The sequence below is a fragment of the Oryctolagus cuniculus genome, chromosome 19 (assembly GCF_051225735.1).
Source record: "Oryctolagus cuniculus isolate XC-2025 breed Fujian yellow rabbit chromosome 19, ASM5122573v1, whole genome shotgun sequence".
Lineage (NCBI taxonomy): Eukaryota > Metazoa > Chordata > Mammalia > Lagomorpha > Leporidae > Oryctolagus > Oryctolagus cuniculus.
The window spans coordinates 59,421,551-59,432,138 of record NC_142885.1 but is presented as its reverse complement, the minus strand read 5'-3'; the positions used below and the strand labels follow the sequence as shown (position 1 = coordinate 59,432,138).

The following is a 10,588-nucleotide window of genomic DNA, read 5'->3' as shown; positions in this document are numbered from 1 at the left end:
TAAGGCACACAGAGACAAAATGGCCTATCACAGCCACACAGTGAAGTGGCAGAGCTTGGACTGGAATTCAGGTTGCTAACATTGGACTGTGCTATGGTGACTTTTCTGGGCTAATGGAATTTGACTGGGGGAGGAAGGAGGGAGTGTCTTCTAAATGAAATGTTTCTCTCTAGATTCAGTGGCTATGATGTGCCCTTGTGTGCACACATGCACATGCGTGCGCATGTGCACACACACACACACGCAGCTCTTGGGAAGCACAGAGCAGCAGGAAGCATGAAGGAGTTTAAGACAGCTCATTGGAGCCTGGTGACTAAAACAGAACTGGGAAATCTGCTGATCCAGTCCATATGTGCTGGTCTCTGTCCAAGGGGCTCTGCACAGCACCCACTAGTGGCATGGCTGCCAAGCTGGACTGGGCACCCTCCTGCCTGGTGGCCACCTCATCTTCCCTCCTGTGTAGGCTTCCTCTTCCCCTCCGAGCTGGGTCTTCTTGAGGACACAGGTCACACTGTGTGCTGCTTCTTGTCCCTTGCCTTGCCTGCCACAGTCATGGAGACAAGATCTGTCCTCTGTGGCCACCCCGTCTCCATGGGGTCCACCTCCAGCTCCTCCTCTAGAATGGCCTCCGAAAAGGCAGATTCAATGATGCCACCCCCACTCCCTTTAGGGTCAGAGCACCCAAAGGCCTTCCCAAGGTCACCTCCTACCCCTTCCTTACCTACACCTGGCTCCCCAGCCATACCCAGTCACCTGCAGCAAGTGCCAGCTGCCTCTCACATCCCCACTTTTGTCCATGTTCTTTCCCAGGCCTGGGATGGCTTTCCCCAACTTACCATACCTTCAGCAGGTCTCCTCGTCCCTCTGAGAGTCAACTGACTCCCGTCACAATGAGCCCCACAGGCGTTCGTGGGTTAAGAAAGACGAGATGTGTAAAAGGCCCAGGCTGGGGCCCTGTAGTCACAAGTTACCCTCACTGGGCTACAGTGGGAGGGGGTGTCTACTCTTTGTCCCGGAATCTTCACTGCCAATAGCACCTTGGCCAATTCTGTACTTTTCCAAGGACACTCTGCACAGAGAAAAGTGGTGGCCTTTTTCCTCCTCCTGTGGCCAAGGGAGAAGAGGGAAGAAGGTGTGGTGGCCCAGGGAGAGGAGAGTTTGGTAATGGCCATGGGAGCTCTGAAGACTCAGTCTCCACTGTAGGGTGGGGGCAGGAGGACTGGTCACGTCTCTCTGTCTTAGACAGTGACTTGGGCCGGAGGGACAGTCTCATCCAGGACCAGATACAGCACTTTCTTGGCAAACAACTGCCATTTGTCAGCCTTTGGGAAAAGCAGAAGTGGGGAAAATATTAGAAAAGTATTTTACCCTAAAAGCCCCGGAGCCTGCAGGATGGATGGCCTGCTAGCGCCGGAGCCCCAGGGAAGCCGCACACTCGCCCAGGATCCTCATCCATTGTCAGCCTCGACGGCCGGCTGCTAAAGTGAACTTGAGGGACAAGGGGAAGAGGCGTAAACATTAAATACACAGTCTTTCAGGATGGCCCTTCATCTCCCAAATGCTCCTTCTGCGCGGGGGATTGCGTTTTCTTCTCTACCTCCTGTTCCTCTGCCACTGCACTGGAGAGTCAGAGACTGGTGGTGTGAGTTCTGATTCGCCACACGCACGCAGTAGAAGGAGGGGCCGGCTGGGCCAAGGCAGAGTGTGGGAGTCAGACGGTCACGGGGGCGCACCCCCACTCCAGCACGCGCAAAAACAGGTCTTCCAGCGATGAGGTGAACCTTTCTTTTTTTCTTTTTTTTTTTATTTGACAGGTAGAGTTATAGACAGTGAGAGAGAGACAGAGAGAAAGGTCTTCCTTCCATTGGTTCACCCCCCTAATGGCTGCTACAGCCGGCGCTGCGCCTATCTGAAGCCAGGAGCCAGGTGCTTCTTCCTGGTCTCCCATGCAGGTGCAGGGGCCCAAGCACTTGGGCCATCCTCCACTGCCCTCCCGGGCCACAGCAGAGGGCTGGACTGGAAGGGGAGCAACCGGGACTAGTACCCAGCGCCCCAACCGGGACTAGAACCCAGTTGCCAGCGCCGCAGACAAAGGATTAGCCAAGTGAGCCACGGCGCTGGCCCAGGTGAACCTTTCTGAGCCTCAGATCTCTTATCTGTCAAATGGGGATACTTGGGCGTGCATATACAGGAGACAACAGAGAGTCAGCATTCCATAACGGGCTCTCGTCATTCTTCTTATTTTTATACTTGACTGAGATACTCAAGGTGTTTTGCTTCCATTAGGAAGAGTTCTGGGACCCCCATTCCTTGTTTCACTTCACTCTATCACCTCTGCTAACACCCGAAACACACTGTATTTAAGGGCTCTTGAGAAAGACCGTGGGAGTATTGCGGAAGAATTGTCTACAGCTTTCAAAACTTTTTTGCACCAAAATAAACTTGCCTTTTATTTTTTTTGAAGATTTATTTTACTTATTTGAAAAAGAGTTACAGAGCGAGGTAGAGACAGAGAGAGAGAGGTCTTCCATCCGATGGTTCACTCCCCAGATGGCTGCAATGGCTAGAGCTGCGCTGATCCAAAGCCAGGAGCCAGGAGCTTCTTCTGGGTCTTCCACACAGGTGCAGGTGCCCAAGGACTTGGGCCATCTTCCATTGCTATCCCAGGCCATTGCAGAGAGCTGGATCAGAAGAGGAGCAGCCAGGACTAGAACTGGCGCCCACATGGGATGCCAACGCTTCAGGCCAGGGCGTTAACCCGCTGTGCCACAGCACCAGCCCCCCACAAACTTGTCTTTTAATTCCATGTGTCCAGGAATTTTTTAAAGGATCCTTGTACTTGTTGGTGATCCTGTATTTTCCTCCTGGAGAATGTATGCTCCTTGAGGGCAAAGATCCTGATTCCAGTGCCAAATTACAGCACTAAGCAAGTGTCCGGCCCATCGTATGTGCTCATCATGCAAATATTTGCTGCATGGGTAAATGACTGAGTTCACAACTACATCTGATCCCTGGTTCTCATTGGAGCCACTGGACAAAAGAATTTCCACCAAAGTCCCAGTGTACTCTCCAGAAGTTTGACGACTATCAAAGAAACTAAACCAGACATTTCCAGATGTCTTCGCTGTGTAATAAACCAGCCCATGCCTGATGGGTATAAACAACCCCACTTCATTTTGTTCATGATTGTGGGGCAGGAGTCTGAGTCTCACAGAGAGCTGCCACCAGATCCTGGCTGGGCTACAATCATCAGAAGGCTTAGCCTGGGCTGGACAATCCAGTTCTGAGCCTGCCCAGCCACCCGGCTGGCAGCGGAAGCCACTGTCAGCTGGATGCCCAGCTGGGACTGTCAACAGGAACACCTACCTGTGGCCTCCCCAGCCGAGCAGCCTCAGGACAAGTATATTTATTTTTGCTTGTTTGTTTGAGAGGCAGAGGGAGAGAAAGAGAGAGCATGCTCATCTGTTGGTTCAGTCTCCAAATGCCCACAATGACCAGGGCTGGGCCAGGCCAAAGCCAGGAGCCAGGAACTGAATGCATGTTTCCCACATGCATGGCAAGGAACAAAGTACTTGAGCCGCTTCTCAGGGTCTGCATTTGCAGAAAGCTGGAATTGGGAGCAGAGCAGAGACTCAAACCAGGCAGTCCAATAGGGGGCGCTGCTGTCCCAATTGGCAGCTGAAGCCTACCAGGGAAATTGGCTCCCCCAGACAACAAGATGGACTCAGAAATCACAGTGTCACACGCTGTTAATCCATGCAGTCACAAATTCGCCTAGTTGCAAGTGAAACTGGAGGCCAAATTTTCAAACCTCCACAGACTTGATCCTACATGACCACAGAGACTAGCCAGGTGCAAGAAGTAAGCGACACGGCTGTGGGGGAGTAATGCAACAGAGTAGCAGGGATTGTGGTAAAATGGAGACTTTGCCCTGTCCAGAGGGACCATCATTAGCTTAGCTCTTGTGGAAACGCAGGCCCAGGGTTGCCAAGCTTTTTATTTTTCAAGGGAAGCTATGAAATTTTGAGTGCAATTTCTCGTTTTTAAAAACACAGTGAGAACCAGAGAGTGCACACCTGAAGACCCATGGGACAGTCCCCTTTGTTGGCTTTTAAGAAAGATGATCGGATGCACCAGTGCTTTGTGATAGCATCATCAAGAGCCCACCACTTGTTCCTCCCTACTCAGTGACACTGGAGCAACTTTAGAGCTCTGTCTCCCCAAAACAGGAGATGACCTGAACCAGGCAAAACCACAACAGGAAGTGATGTGAACGAGGCAAAAGACCCCTTCGGCAGACATGAATCAATACCAATCCTGGGTGATGGAAAGACAAATAAAGGGGATGAGGTGACATTTGTTGAACTCTCCTATCAAGTGCCAGGAGCTTTGTGCATATTATTGCATCCGATTCTCTCCAACAACTTCATGGATAGGAGTATTTACTTCGTGAAGTACATGTCATTTCAAAGCAGTCGGATCCTGTGCTGGAGTTCACAAAGGCACAAGCTGGTAGAGCCAAGGTTGGCAGGACCCCCAACCTCCCACCCCCAACATACACACACACACAAACACACACATACTTTCTCCATCAGACCAAGCCCTTGGGAGTTAATCAATACTATGTAATTAATGGGATGTTCCAAACTGTGTCAACCACAAACTCTAGAACAGATTTTCTGATTCCTGGCTCTATTGACATTTGGGGAAGACAATTCTTTGCTGTGGGGGACATCCTGTGCATTAGAGGATGCTAAGTAATACCCTTGATCTCTTCTCATGAGTTGCCAGTAGCCCTTCCTCACCCCAGCTGTGACATCAACAGTATCCCCAGACATTTCCAGATATCTCCCAAAGAACAAAATTATCCCCAATTAAGGGGCCACAGAGATGATAGGTGATTGATTGATGGGTAGATAGGTGATTGATAAAAAAACTATCATCACATTTTTAAAAATTAAAAATAATGCTTCAAAATCAATAAATGTCAAGTCAGTTGTCAAATTTACTGGATTGTCCCATCAGTACTTCTGTTATATTTATTTGTTAGATCTTGAATTAATATAAGACCCATACCTTGCCAGTGGCTGACATGTCTCCTAAGTCTCTCTTCAATAGTAGACATCCTCTTCCTCCTCCACTTTTTTCCACTTGGGAGTTTATTTGTGCACTAGGGCATGGGCTGGAGGGAGGGGGAGGAAAGGGAAGATGCAGGTCAAAGCTCCATGAGTCTAGGGACCTAGCCTGCAGCACGAGCCTTATGCTTAATAACACCAATGCGCTCAGGACTTGTACTGGGAGGGTGGCTTCCATGTAAGCTGGTGGATTGCTACACCTGCTAGACCTTTGTCCTCTTCTGTGTGCCACAAAACCTCACGGTTTACAACTTAACCATGCACAAAATGATTTTTTAAAAAGCAGAAGATCCAGTAGAGTTCCCTACAGCTGCAATGACTGATTCTCTCCCCGCGGCTGAATTTAACATTCTCCTCGGCCTCCCGCATTTCCTAGAAATTGGAAGTGAGATGCAGAAGCCCGATAGGACGGCCGTTGTATTGCTGAGCGCTGCACAGCCGCAGAGCACTTTCTATCAGAAGGCCCTGAAGTCTGCTTATCTCTTGTTGAGTATCAGCAGCTATTGGCAATCATTTCCTAAATCCTTTATCTCATCAGGTATTAAAAATGCTGAAATTCCATCAACTCTTCTCCATTTATTAGTGAGGATACTTACAAAGATAAACATGCCCTTCAATTGTTGGACTACCTTAACAGTTCCTATAGAGAAAGTAGGACAAAAGCTTGAATCCCCCCCCTGACTTAACCAGCGTGCAGAATAGTGCATTGGTGAACCAGCAAAAAAGGAGCCTGTGCGTTTCGTCCTTGTTGATTGCTGTAGCCAGCATCGTCATCAATCCCCGGATTTAGAAATGTCGGAAGCACTTTCAGCCACTGCAGTTAGCTTCCTGTCGATGCTCTTGTGTTTCCATCCTTGGCGGGTGAGACCTGAGTTCTTCCCCTGGAGCCCCGCAGTCTCGGGGAGCCTTCTGACTTCCTGGCAGGTAAGACAGTCTAGCTTCCTTTCCACATTCCCCGTCCCAGCCCATGGAACGGTCTTTCCTCCAAGGAGCCCTGGCTCCACCTAGCAAGCTCCAGCGCCTTTGTAACACCTGTGAACCCTGCACCACTCGGCCCCTGCACTCCTGGTTACAAGGGGTGGGAAATGAGGATTTGGCTCTGGGGACAGAACAGTTTTCTGTGAGTCTCCCAGCATCACACATCTGCCTGGCCTCTTGTCTCTGTGACACCCCAGAGCCATTCCTCTTGCTTCAGCAGACAAGCATGGCTCGCCCTCCCTGGGGCGGGCACCATGGGCTCATTCAGCCCAGCTGTCATGAAAGAGAATCTAGGGTCTGGGGACATGAACGTGCCCGGATTTCATCATTGCACTAGGAAGAAAAGGAGCCAGGAGCCAGACTCCAGCAGTCTGAGGTGAGGGCCTCTGACCTTCAGCCGGACACCCTTCCTTTGGTGTTAGCAGAATCTGGCTGCACTCAAGTCTTCCAGGCCCCGTATGCATGGCATCTCGGGGAGGGAAGTCTATGTCTCTAGTTTCATCTTGGCATCTGCCTTCTCCACCTATCCCCCAGGAGCCACTGGATTTTAAAGACTGATTTATTTGGAAGGTAGAACAATGGGAACTGGGCAGTGGTGGTGAGTGGGGAGATCTTTCATGTACTAGTTCATTCCTCAAATGGCCACAATCGTCAGGGCTGGGGCATCTGAAGCCAGGAGCCTGGAAATCCATCTGGGACTCCTACCTACATGGGTGCAAGGGCCCAAGCCCTTGAGCCATCTCCCACTGCCTTCCCAGGCACATTAGCAGGAAGCTGGACTGGAAGAGGAGCATCCAGGACTTGAGGCACACTCCAGTGTGAGCTGCTGACATTGCTGACAGTAGCTGAACCTGCTGGCCACAACAAAAACTGGCCCTGCACCTGTTTTTGAAGTCAGCTCCCAGGCACCAACCATGAAATCGACTTCAGTAGACAGACTGTCTACTACAGTCCCCACGCAAGAGAGCCTCATTACCCTAACAACAACAGACACTTGTATTATACACGTGTTTATACACGTGCCCATTAGTGTAGACAGCTGGGTTGGTGGGGAGTCTCTGAAAGGCACACTCATCCTGCCATGCAGAGAGATTTGTTAGGTGCTGTTTTCCATGCAGGGGATTCGGCAGGAAGAAACAAATCCACAGCTGGCTTTCACGTGGCTTCACTTTTAGTGCTGGGTGGGGACAGGGCAGTGGGACGGCTCGCAAGCAGGAAGACAAAGTGCAGTTGCCCCTCCGATAGTGATGGGGGGCTATGGAGGAGGAAAATGGACATCAAGTGCGAAAACTGGAGCCCTAAAATTTTAGACAGGAGGTTGATGAAGGGGTCATGTGAATGAAGGGCTAAGGGGAATGGTGGGTACCACTGGGAGAACCGATACTCCAGGTGGCAGAAACAAAGGCCCTGAGGTAGGATCCTGACTGTAGGTGTCTTTGAGGAACAGGAGGGGGGCCGGTGTGGAGGAGGGGAGGGAGAGACAGAGCAGCAGAGGTGAGTCAGAGAGAGCACGGAATCAGGGCCTCCTGCAGGGCCTGCATGGTCACAGTGAGGACTTGGCTTTCGCTCCGGGGGCAGTGGGGACCAGCTGGACAGCGGCCGGCTCTAGCCTCTCCCTTCACAGCCTCGCTCTTAGGGAGGCAGCCAGGAGACCGTCCGGGAGGCTGTTGCAGTGACCCTGGTGAGAGCTGATGCAGCCTGAACCTGGGTGGTAGCCGTGGAGGTGGTTGTATTTACCGCCCTTGCTCCCTTAAGTAAAGTGAGTGAGATAATTAAAGAGGAACCCAGAGGCTCCCGGGTTTGGCCCGTGCAAGGCTTCACTCTTTACAGTCTCCAGGTGCGTCAGAACGTCCCCAGGTCTCCTCCAAGTGGACCGTGCCAACAGCCCGCAGCTGTTTCTCTTTCTCATTTGCTGTCTTCTCTTTCTTTAACAAGGCCAGCTTGAAGCCAATTTGTTTAAAACTCAAGAATGCCAAGAAATTCAGCAGGTGAGAGATGGCGCCTTCTCCCTAACTGAGGTCACTGCATTGTCAGACTGGCTACGAAGACCGAAGACTGTTGTCTCTGCTTACCCAGTCCCTGCTCCCTGCACACAAAGAAATGACTGCCCTGCAAGCAAGTTCAGGTAAAAAAACGGATTTTTTTTCTGGCTTGCTGTCTCTGGCAAAATTCCAATGCACCTAAATACTGCCAGCCAATTATTCAAAGACGTGTGAACTCATTCCAGGACTACAGGCCAGGAGTGTTCGAGTGTCTGTGAGTATGTGTGTTTAATACACAGTTTCCCAGAATATTATGAAGTCAGGAGAGAACCATGGGAGAAGAAAGAACTGGAGATGAGCGGAAATCTCCCTTGGGATGAGGGAGGTTAGACTTACAAATTCAGGGTAGCAAACCAGTAAGTGGTTGGATATCAAGGAAGAAGAATTTAAAACAAAAGCACTTCACTCAAGGCTGCTAGTGTATATGTGTTCAAAACCTGTCTCTGGGGCTGGTGTTGTGGCACGGTACAGTAGGCCACCACCTGTGCGTCACGGTCCCATATCATAGCCCCATTGAAGACCCGGCTGCTCCACTTCAGATCCAGCTCCCCCACTAATGCGCCTGGGAAAGCAGTGGAAGATGGCCCCAGTGCTTGGGCCCCTGCCACCCACCAACCAGTCTCCTAGCAGAGCTGTGGAGACGGAATAATGAAAACCGTAACACGAGCACAGCCCAGTGCCTGGCTTGGAGTAAGACCTCAGATGTTAATGAGAGCCCTGGGCAGGGGAGGGGGTCTGATGGCCAGTTTTGCTTTTCATCTGTGTGCCGTGGATATGTAACGGCACACAGAAGCCTGTTTCAACAGCATGTTGGCCTGCAATTTCTTAATTGCTCTAAAGCAGATGTACGTAGTTTTACCAGCCAAGTTCTGAGAGCTAGGTTTCAGGGCTTGGGTTTCAAAACTGGACAGCGACACTGGGTCGTTTTGTGTTTGCCAGAGAGTCCCTGGGCGCCGTCTCAGCAGAGCCAGGGCCAGGGCAGGGGATGTGGGGCGGGTATTTGCTGGCTTAATTGACACAGGCCAAGCAAGGCAAATTTCCTAGATACAGAGAGCTGCAAGATGGGGAATGGGGGAGTCGGGGGAGCTAAAAGGAGCCCCAAACCATAGAGCAGATGGAGAAGATTTTTGGGTGTTGTTAAGGCCAGCAAGGTTGTCAAATTGTTCTACAGAGCTCTAGAAACGGATCCGCAGGTCCTGCCAGGTCTCCCCCACCTGCCTTTTAATAACACTACTGATTGTTTCCAGAGCCAACACTCAGCACCCACAGCACCAAGCACTTTGCACGAAGCAACGCATTCCAAGGCAGCCCCAAGAGACGGGGGCTAGGGCTCTCTTCTCACAGGAAAAGGAACCGAGGCACAGAGAAGCTGGCTAACAGGTCTAAAGACCCTCAGCTGCCAAGCAGCAAGGGCAAGATTCTGACCGAGGTAGAGCTAAGTCAGAGGTCGGGCTCAATTTTCATCACTGTTCATTGTGCAGGCTTCTGGGTGAGATCCCATTTTACTGCACACACATGTGCAGGCACAAACACACACACACACACACACACACACAAAACACTTGGCCAGCTACTCTAGAGTTCAGGAAACAACTCTGGGAAATGTTCCAGGGTGTTAGGGCCCCTTGCTCTCTTCGCTCTTCTTCCCAGGTAGTCATCTGCCAGTCTGTTCGTTCATTCATTCAATCATTCATTCATTCATCCAACAGTTATGTAGAGTGTCCTTACAGAACAGGGAGCTTCAGGGCCCAGGCAGTGGGACCTTCTGCAGAACCTGGCAGTGGCCTGACAAGGGAGGAAGGGTGTGTGGCAATCATGTCACCCCAAGATGCAGTGGGGCACTTGCTTGGATCTGGATTTGAAAAAAATCCAAAGGCATGTGCAAGGCAATCAGAGAAATGTGAATACACATGGGTATTTGATGGTATTAAGGATATTGTTGATTTTTCAAAGGGATAATGGCATGGAGTTTATGTGAAATATGGCCTTAATGTCCTGGTTTCTCTAACAAATAAATTGCAAGGAAGCGAGAATGAGTGAGCCAGCCAGCCTACAGATTAAAACAGACTTTAGATGCCTCTCACCCAATTGCAGCATATGGTCCTTGTTTGTGTGCTGATTCAAAGAGAGAGGCCGAAGCAGAGGGAGGGAAAGAGGGAAGGAAAGAAAAGAAGAAACAATAAAACAAAATGTGAATGCCAACTGAATATTTGATGCTATAAAGGAAGTGTCTATAAAATGTCTGAGTTGATAATGGCATCAAGGCTTTGTTTTTTTAAAAAAGACTCCTTATCTTTTATAAAAACATGCTGAAATATTTACAGATGAAGTTATAAAATGCCCGAGCTTTGCTTCAAAATAATTGGCAGGGGAAAGGCAGGGGAATACAGATGAGGGTTTAATGTGACCAGATCACCCAGGAGCCCATAGCTA

At 50.3% G+C, this 10,588-nt stretch overlaps 1 long non-coding RNA gene across 8 annotated transcripts in view; it reads left to right on the top strand.

Annotated features, from left to right (window-relative positions):
* Nucleotides 1-5,927: 5,927 nt before the first annotated feature.
* LOC149120608 (uncharacterized) overlaps nt 5,928-10,588 on the top strand; it is a 30,538-nt gene continuing 25,877 nt past the window's right edge. For 2 of the 8 annotated variants that reach the window (XR_016226270.1, XR_016226268.1), the window contains exons 1-2: nt 5,929-6,059; nt 8,049-8,238. This is a non-coding gene — a long non-coding RNA (uncharacterized LOC149120608). Of the gene's footprint in view, nt 6,060-7,935; nt 7,951-8,048; nt 8,239-10,588 lie in introns of those variants that run through there. The other 6 variants (XR_016226271.1, XR_016226272.1, XR_016226269.1 and 3 more) reach the window with 6 other exon arrangements.